This window comes from Podarcis cretensis, assembly GCF_951804945.1.
Source record: "Podarcis cretensis genome assembly, chromosome: 17".
In the NCBI taxonomy this organism is placed as follows: domain Eukaryota; kingdom Metazoa; phylum Chordata; class Lepidosauria; order Squamata; family Lacertidae; genus Podarcis; species Podarcis cretensis.
The window spans coordinates 3,758,950-3,767,755 of NC_137187.1; the positions used below are offsets into that span (position 1 = coordinate 3,758,950).

The 8,806-nt window shown below is 43.9% G+C and overlaps 1 long non-coding RNA gene across 1 annotated transcript in view; it reads right to left on the bottom strand.

Annotated features, from left to right (window-relative positions):
- LOC307206918 overlaps positions 1–8,806 on the bottom strand; it is a 249,753-nt gene that overhangs the window by 4,781 nt on the left and 236,166 nt on the right. The gene's annotated exons all lie outside the window — the stretch shown is intronic.

Below are 8,806 nucleotides of genomic sequence, written 5' to 3' on the forward strand. Positions count from 1 at the left end.
ATCGGCCCTGAGTGCTCACTGGAAGGACAGATCCTGAAGCTGAGGCTCCAAGACTTTGGCCGCCTCATGAGAAGAGAAGACTCCCTGGAAAAGACCCTGATGTTGGGAAAGATGGAGGGCACAAGGAGAAGGGGACGACAGAGGATGAGATGGTGGGACAGTGTTCTCAAAGCTACCAGCATGAGTTTGACCAAACTGCGGGAGGCAGTGGAAGACAGGAGTGCCTGGCGTGCTCTGGTCCAGGGGGTCACCAAGAGGCGGACACGACTAAAGAACAACATTCTCATGGACACGCGAGCCCACACCCGCGTTCCTTCTATAGCGAGGATCGAGGGTCTTTTGTCTTTCCTCCTCGTGGCATTTATTACCACGACCTTTATGGTACTGAAGCACCGAAGGATCTCGCTCGGGAAAGAAAACGCAGCTCGAGCGCGAACAAGATGGCGAGGAGCTATTAGTCTGGAGCCGGAGACTCGCACAGGTTCCCTCCCACTCCTGCTTTCCCCTGACTGGAATTTTCCACTCCAGCTGCCTTCGCTCGCAGCCCGCCTCCCTCCCGTCTTGTCCACACCCAGTTCCAGAATAATTCCCGGCTTCGCACATTTTATTCCCTCAGAACTCCGCCCCAGGCCAATATATTAATACGGGGCGGGGCTAATTCGCTTGTCCGCGCGAGGCAAACCGCGGGGGGGGGGCGGGGCGGGAGAAGACGGTATTTTGTGTGTTGCGTTGTGTGTGTGTTTTGTGTTGTGTTGTGTGTGTGTTTTGTGTCGTTGTTTTCCTCCTCCCTCCCTTTTCCCGCGCTCTAATCGGGAGCTCAGGGAGCTCGTGTGGTTGAAAGACGGAGACGCAGCGCTTTTTGCTCCCCTTATAAGGAGAGGACAGGGACGGGGACTGCGATTGGCTGATTCAAATGAGCAGGAGGCTTAGCAACAGGCTTCGTATTGGCTGCCGGGCGGGGAAGGAAAGGAGGGAGGGGGGAGAACCCACAGCGCCCCGCGCGATGGAAGAAATGGAGGGAATGGGAATGAGGCCATGGGGGAGGGAGTTGGGTTTTGGGCGACAGTTTCCGTGGCAACAAACGGGAGGATTTCGCTTCACGAAAGCCGTGGGGTGGAATGTCCCCGGGAGGGGTGGGAATGAGGGGAGTGGGTCTTCCCATCGTGGCTTGAAGGCGGGGAGGTGCAATTTAGCTCAGAATATTACCTCAGAATATTACCTCAGAATATTATTTCAGAAGCAAAACTAACCTGATAACACATTTGAAAAACGACGACGAGGAGGAGAAAAATAACCCAGGGCAGCACACCTGAGTGACTTCTATTTGGTGTATCTATAGGACCATAATTCCCTCTTATTAAAAGCACCAGAATAGTTTCAGCTTTCAATAATATACAGCACAATCTGTTACTAGTCTTGTACTGGCCCTAGGTGAGAGTTAACCACTCCCATCATAAAAGGTTGCCATGTAAGAGAAGCCCTCAGGCAGATAGGAAAAATTCCTGGGATATTGTGTGTGTTTGGCAGCTAACAAATCATTTATTTATATGTGTTAATGGATGCATAATATATCTGTGTTATTAATTATGTTTGTGTGTGTTGCTATTTCATATATAACCAAAAAAAAAAAATAGTGTCTGTAGCAATACAAAAACACAGATCAGAGAAACACCTAGCCAAAGATCCCATCAAAACTCAAGGGAATCCTGGAATCTTTTTGGAAAAGTAAAACTAGTGTCTGAACACAAACAGGGAAGTGGGGTGGGGTGTCTGAAACCAACTTTTGAAAGTTAGGAGCTATTATGGGTTATATTATAATTCACATCGTGAGGGGATCCAGATAAGAGCTTCTAAGGAATGGGTTTATGTGAGAAAAAGCAGTCCTACTCATATCCAGTTTAAGAAGTTTAACGCCAGCACTTTGAACTGGGCTCAGAAACCAACTGAGAGCCAATGAAGTATTAAAATTGGCATAATATGACCCCTGCAACCTGCCCCATTCAACAATCCAGCAGCTGCATTTTGAACCAGTTGTAGTTTCCAAGTTCATTTTGAAGGCAGCTCACATAAAGTGCTTAGATTAGCCCTGTCCCAATATATCAGGTCAAGCAATGTGGGCAGAACAGACTGGTATGAAATAACAGAAAAACATGGTATTCCAGGAAATGTTTTCATATCAATAAGGAAATGCGGGCAGACCGTGTAATTCATGTTCATCACTGTTCACGAGTACCATTAAAGCACAAAGCTGCCATAGGTTTTAATGTTTTCATAGGCACTTTATTAAATAGAACCTCAGATTAGTTAGTACAAGACAGAAAGGGGCAGACATCCACTAGAAGGAGGTTTTGCAAACTGGCAGTCCCCTTACATTCCACCTTTTCTTTCATTGACTGATTCCATTAAATCTCTTATTTCAACTCTGGCTGCAAATGGTGCTGCAAATTAAGGGCCCCTCAAGATGTGCCTTTTTATGGTGCATTCATGATGATCATAGAATCCTAGAATCCTAGAGTTGGAAGAGACCACAAGGGCCATCGAGTCCAACCCCCTGCCAAGCAGGAAACACCATCAGAGCACTCCTGACATATGGTTGTCAAGCCTCTGCTTAAAGATCTCCAAAGAAGGAGACTCCACCACACTCCTTGGCAGCAAATTCCACTGTCAAACAGCTCTTACTGTCAGGAAGTTCTTCCTAATGTTTAGGTGGAATCTTCTTTCTTGTAGTTTGGATCCATTGCTCCGTGTCCGCTTCTCTGGAGCAGGAGAAAACAACCTTTCTCCCTCCTCTATGTGACATCCTTTTATATATTTGAACATGGCTATCATATCACCCCTTAACCTCCTCTTCTCCAGGCTAAACATGCCCAGCTCCCTTAGCCGTTCCTCATAAGGCATCGTTTCCAGGCCTTTGACCATTTTGGTTGCCCTCCTCTGGACACGTTCCAGTTTGTCAGTGTCCTTCTTGAACTGTGGTGCCCAGAACTGGACACAGTACTCCAGGTGAGGTCTGACCAGAGCAGAATACAGTGGCACTATTACTTCCCTTGATCTAGATGCAATACTCCTATTGATGCAGCCCAGAATTGCATTGGCTTTTTTAGCTGCCGCGTCACACTTTTGGCTCATTTATGCTCATGATGGGGCAGCCATACCCGATCCCACTTTCAATACTATTTGTGCATGCAATAGTTTCAAGGTGGACACACATGGCTTTATTTCCAATAGATGTGTGTCCAAAACCTCCTGCTGAAATCCTGCAACTTTTTATAGCACACATGTTCCGGTGTGTGGGTGTATCTATAGGGCAAGCGTGCCGCTCCAGAAAGCAATAATAGAACAATAGGGAAGCATCACACTAATAAAATGGAACAATGTGTGGACGATCCAGTATAAATCCACCACTAATGCACTGTTACTGTGCCTGTTAAATGTTGCATAATGCACCTGTAAAAAAACCCCCACCAGTCAAGATGATTTAAAAGGGAAAAAACGGACAGGGTTATGGAATGAATTTGCTATTGTTGCAAGTCAGGAAAAAGATCTCTGAATTTTGAAAAATGGTCAGCATGGGTTACAGCAGCAATTCCAATTTTGCAAAGATATTTAATTCTACATCAGTCAAATGATAAAAGAAATTTCCCCGGGACTTACCCTGGCTTTTAATACACAGTGCTCAAGTGTGGCCACCTTTTCAAACAAGATAACAGTAAAATGCATTGAGGTTTAAAAGACCAATAATGGCTCAGCTGAATCTCTTTCTATAGCAAATTGGTGGGCCCCAAAAGAGAAAATAAAGATACAGAAGAACACCTCAGAGCCTGAGGCTGGACTATTCCCTCCCTCACCACAGGGCCTTTCTATCACCATTAGGAAAGTGCATCATACATTCTTTCCCCTGTGGTTTAATTTCAAATCATGCAGACAAACATGGGTCACCTGGCTTCATATATTTGTGAGGCAGGTACAGGTGGGTTTGGGACGAAAGGTGCCTGCAAAGTTGCTTGTGCTGCTGTTTGCTATCCCTGTTCACAGTGCTATCCACATGCCAACATTCAGCAGATGGTCTGTGCTTGGAAAATGTTGCACAAGGCACTTTGCAGTTCCCACCTTTACCTCCCCCACACCTGATGTCATATAGAAAGTCAAGTGTAGGACTGGTGGGCATGATTTGGCCGGAATGGCCTCATGGATCAAGTGGGGAGGCCTAATTAGGCCCATGGAGTGGAAGATCTCTCCCTTGTGTTAGGATGTGCTCAGGTGGGGAGCAAACAGAAGTAGAGGTGCAATGTCTGAACTCAGTCACTGACCATCATCACACTTGTGTCATTGAATGATGCACTTAATGAGGTTCCACACCAGTAGTAACTATATAAGGGGTTATGTTAACATATTGGATTTACTATGGTAAGGAGAAATCTGGTTTAAATGTTAAATGTAAATTTTAATATTATTGTGTGGATGCTGCAAAAAACAAATGTATGAGCAGTGCTGATTCCACAATACACTGAAAGTGTCATTAAATTGTTTTACTGTCATTTGTGGATTGCGTTGCTGCTCCTCCATTATAAAGTTCTATTTTATTAATTGTATTTTAATATCATAATTTATTATGTGCTGTTTTACATTGTTGTGAGCTGCCTTGGGGCCTTTCTGAAATTATTATTTTTTTTTTAAAAAAAAGTAAGATGGACGTTACGGCTGCTGATAGAAATCCATTCCAGTACAAATGGATTTTGAACGGCTATTCCTACCTGGCTGGGAGTAAAGTCATTGTTCTGATGGATGGCCTTATGTTAAATTGGAAGCTCTTACATTAGCACACAAGGTCCCCAAAATTACATGCACATTTAGCAAGGGTAAGGTGCTGCATGCTGCAGTTTTATACACATGTGGGAGTAAGCCCCATTCAACTCATTGGGACTATCTTATTAGTAGATACAAGATTGCATGTTGGACTAGCAAAATGTGAAGTAGCAAGTTTTCCTCGCAACTTTTGCATGAAATAGAGATAGGGTTTATGGGTCAAATTCATTTCTGATACAATGGCATGCATGCCTATCGAGAAGTAAATTTAATTACATTCAAAGGGGCTTGCTCCCAGGTGAGTGTGTGTTGGATTGCAGCCTGAGTAGACCAGTATAGGACTATGCTATAACAGATTTATTATGTCATGAGATTTCATGGACTAGAGAAGTCCATTTAATCAGAAGCATGAAGTGTTATTTTAGACATGGCCAAAGGAGTAGGGAATAAACAATGAAGACAACTTGTGTTTGTTTTTTTATCCCTTTATGGGCAATTCATTTGTAACAGTGCAATTCTATATCTACTCAGAAGTAAGTCTCCTTCATTTCAGTGGGGCCTATTCCTGCCAACTATTCTGACAGTAAGCAAAATATTGAGATTTGGTGATTCTGCTCTTTTATTATTCGGAAGCTTTGAGTCTCTCTCAGGCCTCCCTGTTTGCTCAGAGCTGTCCTATTGAGTTTCCTTTTTCAAATCACTTCAGCCTTACCTTCACTTTTTGTACTTCCCATTACTTTCATTCATTTCACACATTACTGAATGATAATTTAGAAGATCCAATCAGTGTACAACAACAATGCAAAAGAGATAAGCTAGATCCAGAAGTCATTATCCAAAGTTAAACATTTGTATGTCCCATTGATGCCAGTGGAAGATATCTGAACCCTGAACTTAACTATTTATTCAGCAGCAAGTTCTACTGAATTCAATTTGGAGCCTATTGCCAAGAAATTGTGACTAGAATTGCTGCTTTAAGCGCATGCTTAATTTTCCCACTGAAATCAGTGGTACTTGAAAGCATTTGGCTGAATCATGTCCCGAAACTATAACAGAATCCCAAATTAATTAGGCAAAGCTGCTCTTTGTACTTATAAAAATTGTAGGTGGCTGGCACAGCGTTAAAAGAGACATTATCCCTTTATTCTCTTCTGAAGTGGCACCTGATATATAATACAGATAACAGAAATGTACAGAGAAGCATTTTTCTTTATACTGTATCTATAAATGAAGTACTTTTCAGGCCAAACATGACATAACAAATCAGTCTCAGGGGCCTCCAGTTTGTGTTGGGAACATAGTGCAAAGGAAGTGGTCAGTTTCACCCTTTCCTTTCCTCTCCTCCACCATTACCTAACCTGCTCTTAGCCTCGGAAGGGAAAACTCTATCAGAGCTAACGGAGCCTTCCCTTCTGGAGTTAACAGCAGGCACGGGGATTATTTTTGTCAGGAAGAAAGGGTTAAACCATTCCCTCATCAGGCTAAATATTCCCTACACCTCCTTTTTACAAAAACCTATTGATGGGATGATTCCTAAAGACACACTTGGCATCACGTCTAGTTTTCCTCTTACAAACATAATTAATAGGTGGAGTTGGTTAGGGCTCATCTCATAGCCAGCATAATTCTTGGGCATCTCCACATGCTGCTGGATTACAACTCTCATCATCCTTGATCATGTTGGGTGGTGTTGATGGGAATTGGAGCTGTGTTTTGATGCTGTAATCTACCCTAGGACCTTAGGGTAAAGCCCAGGCAGGCAGGCAGGCAATCAATCCAATCAATCAATCAATCAATCAATCAATGAATGCAATGATTATTATTATTATTATTATTATTATTATTATTATTATTATTCCACCCTGAGCAGCTTCCAACAAATTAAAACATCAAACACAGTAAAACTGGAGAAGAGGAGGTTAAGGGGTGATATGATAGCCATGTTCAAATATATAAAAGGATGTCACATAGAGGAGGGAGAAAGGTTGTTTTCTGCTGCTCCAGAGAAGCGGACACGGAGCAATGGCTCCAAACTACAAGAAAGAAGATTCCACCTAAACATTAGGAAGAACTTCCTGACAGTAAGAGCTGTTCGACAGTGGAATTTGCTGCCAAGGAGTGTGGTGGAGTCTCCTTCTTTGGGGGTCTTTAAGCAGAGGCTTGACAACCAGGTGTCAGGAGTGCTCTGATGGTGTTTCCTGCTTGGCAGGGGGCTGGACTCAATGGCCCTTGTGGTCTCTTCCAACTCTATGAAAACATCAAATATTAAAAACTTCCTAATACAGGGCTGCCTTCAGATGTCTTCTAAAAGTCAGAGAGTTACTTATCTCCTTGACATCTGACAGGAGGACATTTCACAGGGTGGGTGTGACTACCAAGAAGCCCCTCTGCCTGGTTCCCTGTAACCTCACTTCTTGTAGGGAAGGAACCGCCAGAAGACCCTTGGAGCTGGACCTCAGTGTCCAGGCAGAACGATGGGGATGCAGATGCTCCAGATACATTACTACTACTACTACTACTAAGGGACGCGGGTGGCGCTGTGGGTAAAACCTCAGTGCCTAGGACTTGCTGATCGTATGGTCAGCGGTTCAAATCCCTGCGGCGGGGTGAGCTCCCGTCTTTCGGTCCCAGCTCCTGCCCACCTAGCAGTTCGAAAGCACTCCTAAGTGCAAGTAGATAAATAGGTACCGCTTTCTAGCGGGAAGGTAAACGGCGTTTCCGTGTGCTGCGCTGGTGCCGGTTCGCCAGAGCAGCTTCGTCACGCTGGCCACAGGACCCAGAACTGTCTTCGGACAGCGCTGGCCCCTGGCCTCTTAAGTGAGATGGGCGCACAACCCTAGAGTCGGACACGACTGGCCCGTACGGGCAGGGGTACCTTTACCTTTACTACTACTACTACTACTACTTCTTAAACTTGCATATTGCCCTTCATACAGGGCCGAAGCCATTTAGGGCTTTAAAGGTCAGCACCAACACTTTGAATTATGCTCAGAAATGTACTGGGAGCCAAAGTAGATCTTTTAGGACCAGTGTTATATGGTCCTGTTGGCCTCTCCCAGTCACCAATCTGGCAGCCACATTCTGGATTAGCTGTACTTTCCACATCACCTTCAAAGGTAGCCCCACTGTAGAGTGCATTGCAGTACTCCAAGCAGGAGCTAACCAGAGCATGTTTCACTCTAGCGAGACAGTGTGCAGGCAGGTAGGGGACCACAGGTCTCACCTCTGACCTGGAGGAAGGTGTATGGTGGGAGGCTTGCAGGATTCCAAAAAAGCACAACACAGCGCCATCATGGGGTCTCTAGCCTGAAGCTCCCAGAAACCAGAGATGGGGAATCTGACAGAAAGATAGTGGATTTGTACGCAAACGAGGAAGATAATTTTTTTTATCCATTAAGATTACACTTAATAGGTTTCCTTCTGTCTTATTACATGCTTAAATGTCAAGTAAACTGAGGCCAAAATACCATTTCCCCCCATGTTCCTCCAATGTACCAATGTCCTTAATAATGCCCTGTAGTTATTTGCTGAGCTTTCTGTCTAAGATGCATATGTATGCATCTTGTATTCAGATTAGGATAAAATTATCGCCACAATATTCACTACCTTTCAAATATGCAAATCAGCACTGTGTATTCAATTTTAATGTACGAGTAGAAACTAAACTGGTTAGTTCAGCTGGGTCAGACCTTTAGTAGGCTTGAAGCGGAATGAAATTACAACAACTTTAGTCACAGCTGAATCCAAAACAAAACTGAGTCAAACACATCTAATGCATTAATTTCCTGACATTTTGCCTCGACTAAACACATGCAAACACACATGCACACACACACACTTCAAATAAAGAGACACACAAAGAAAAAAAATTTTCACCTTCCCTTTTTTCCTGCTTTGTATTATGATAAAAAGTTCACAAGAGGAGGTTTTTGTATTTTCGTTTGTAATGTCCATCCTTACTTCTCTCTTCCTCAGCCTCCTTCCCCTTTACACCTGTGTC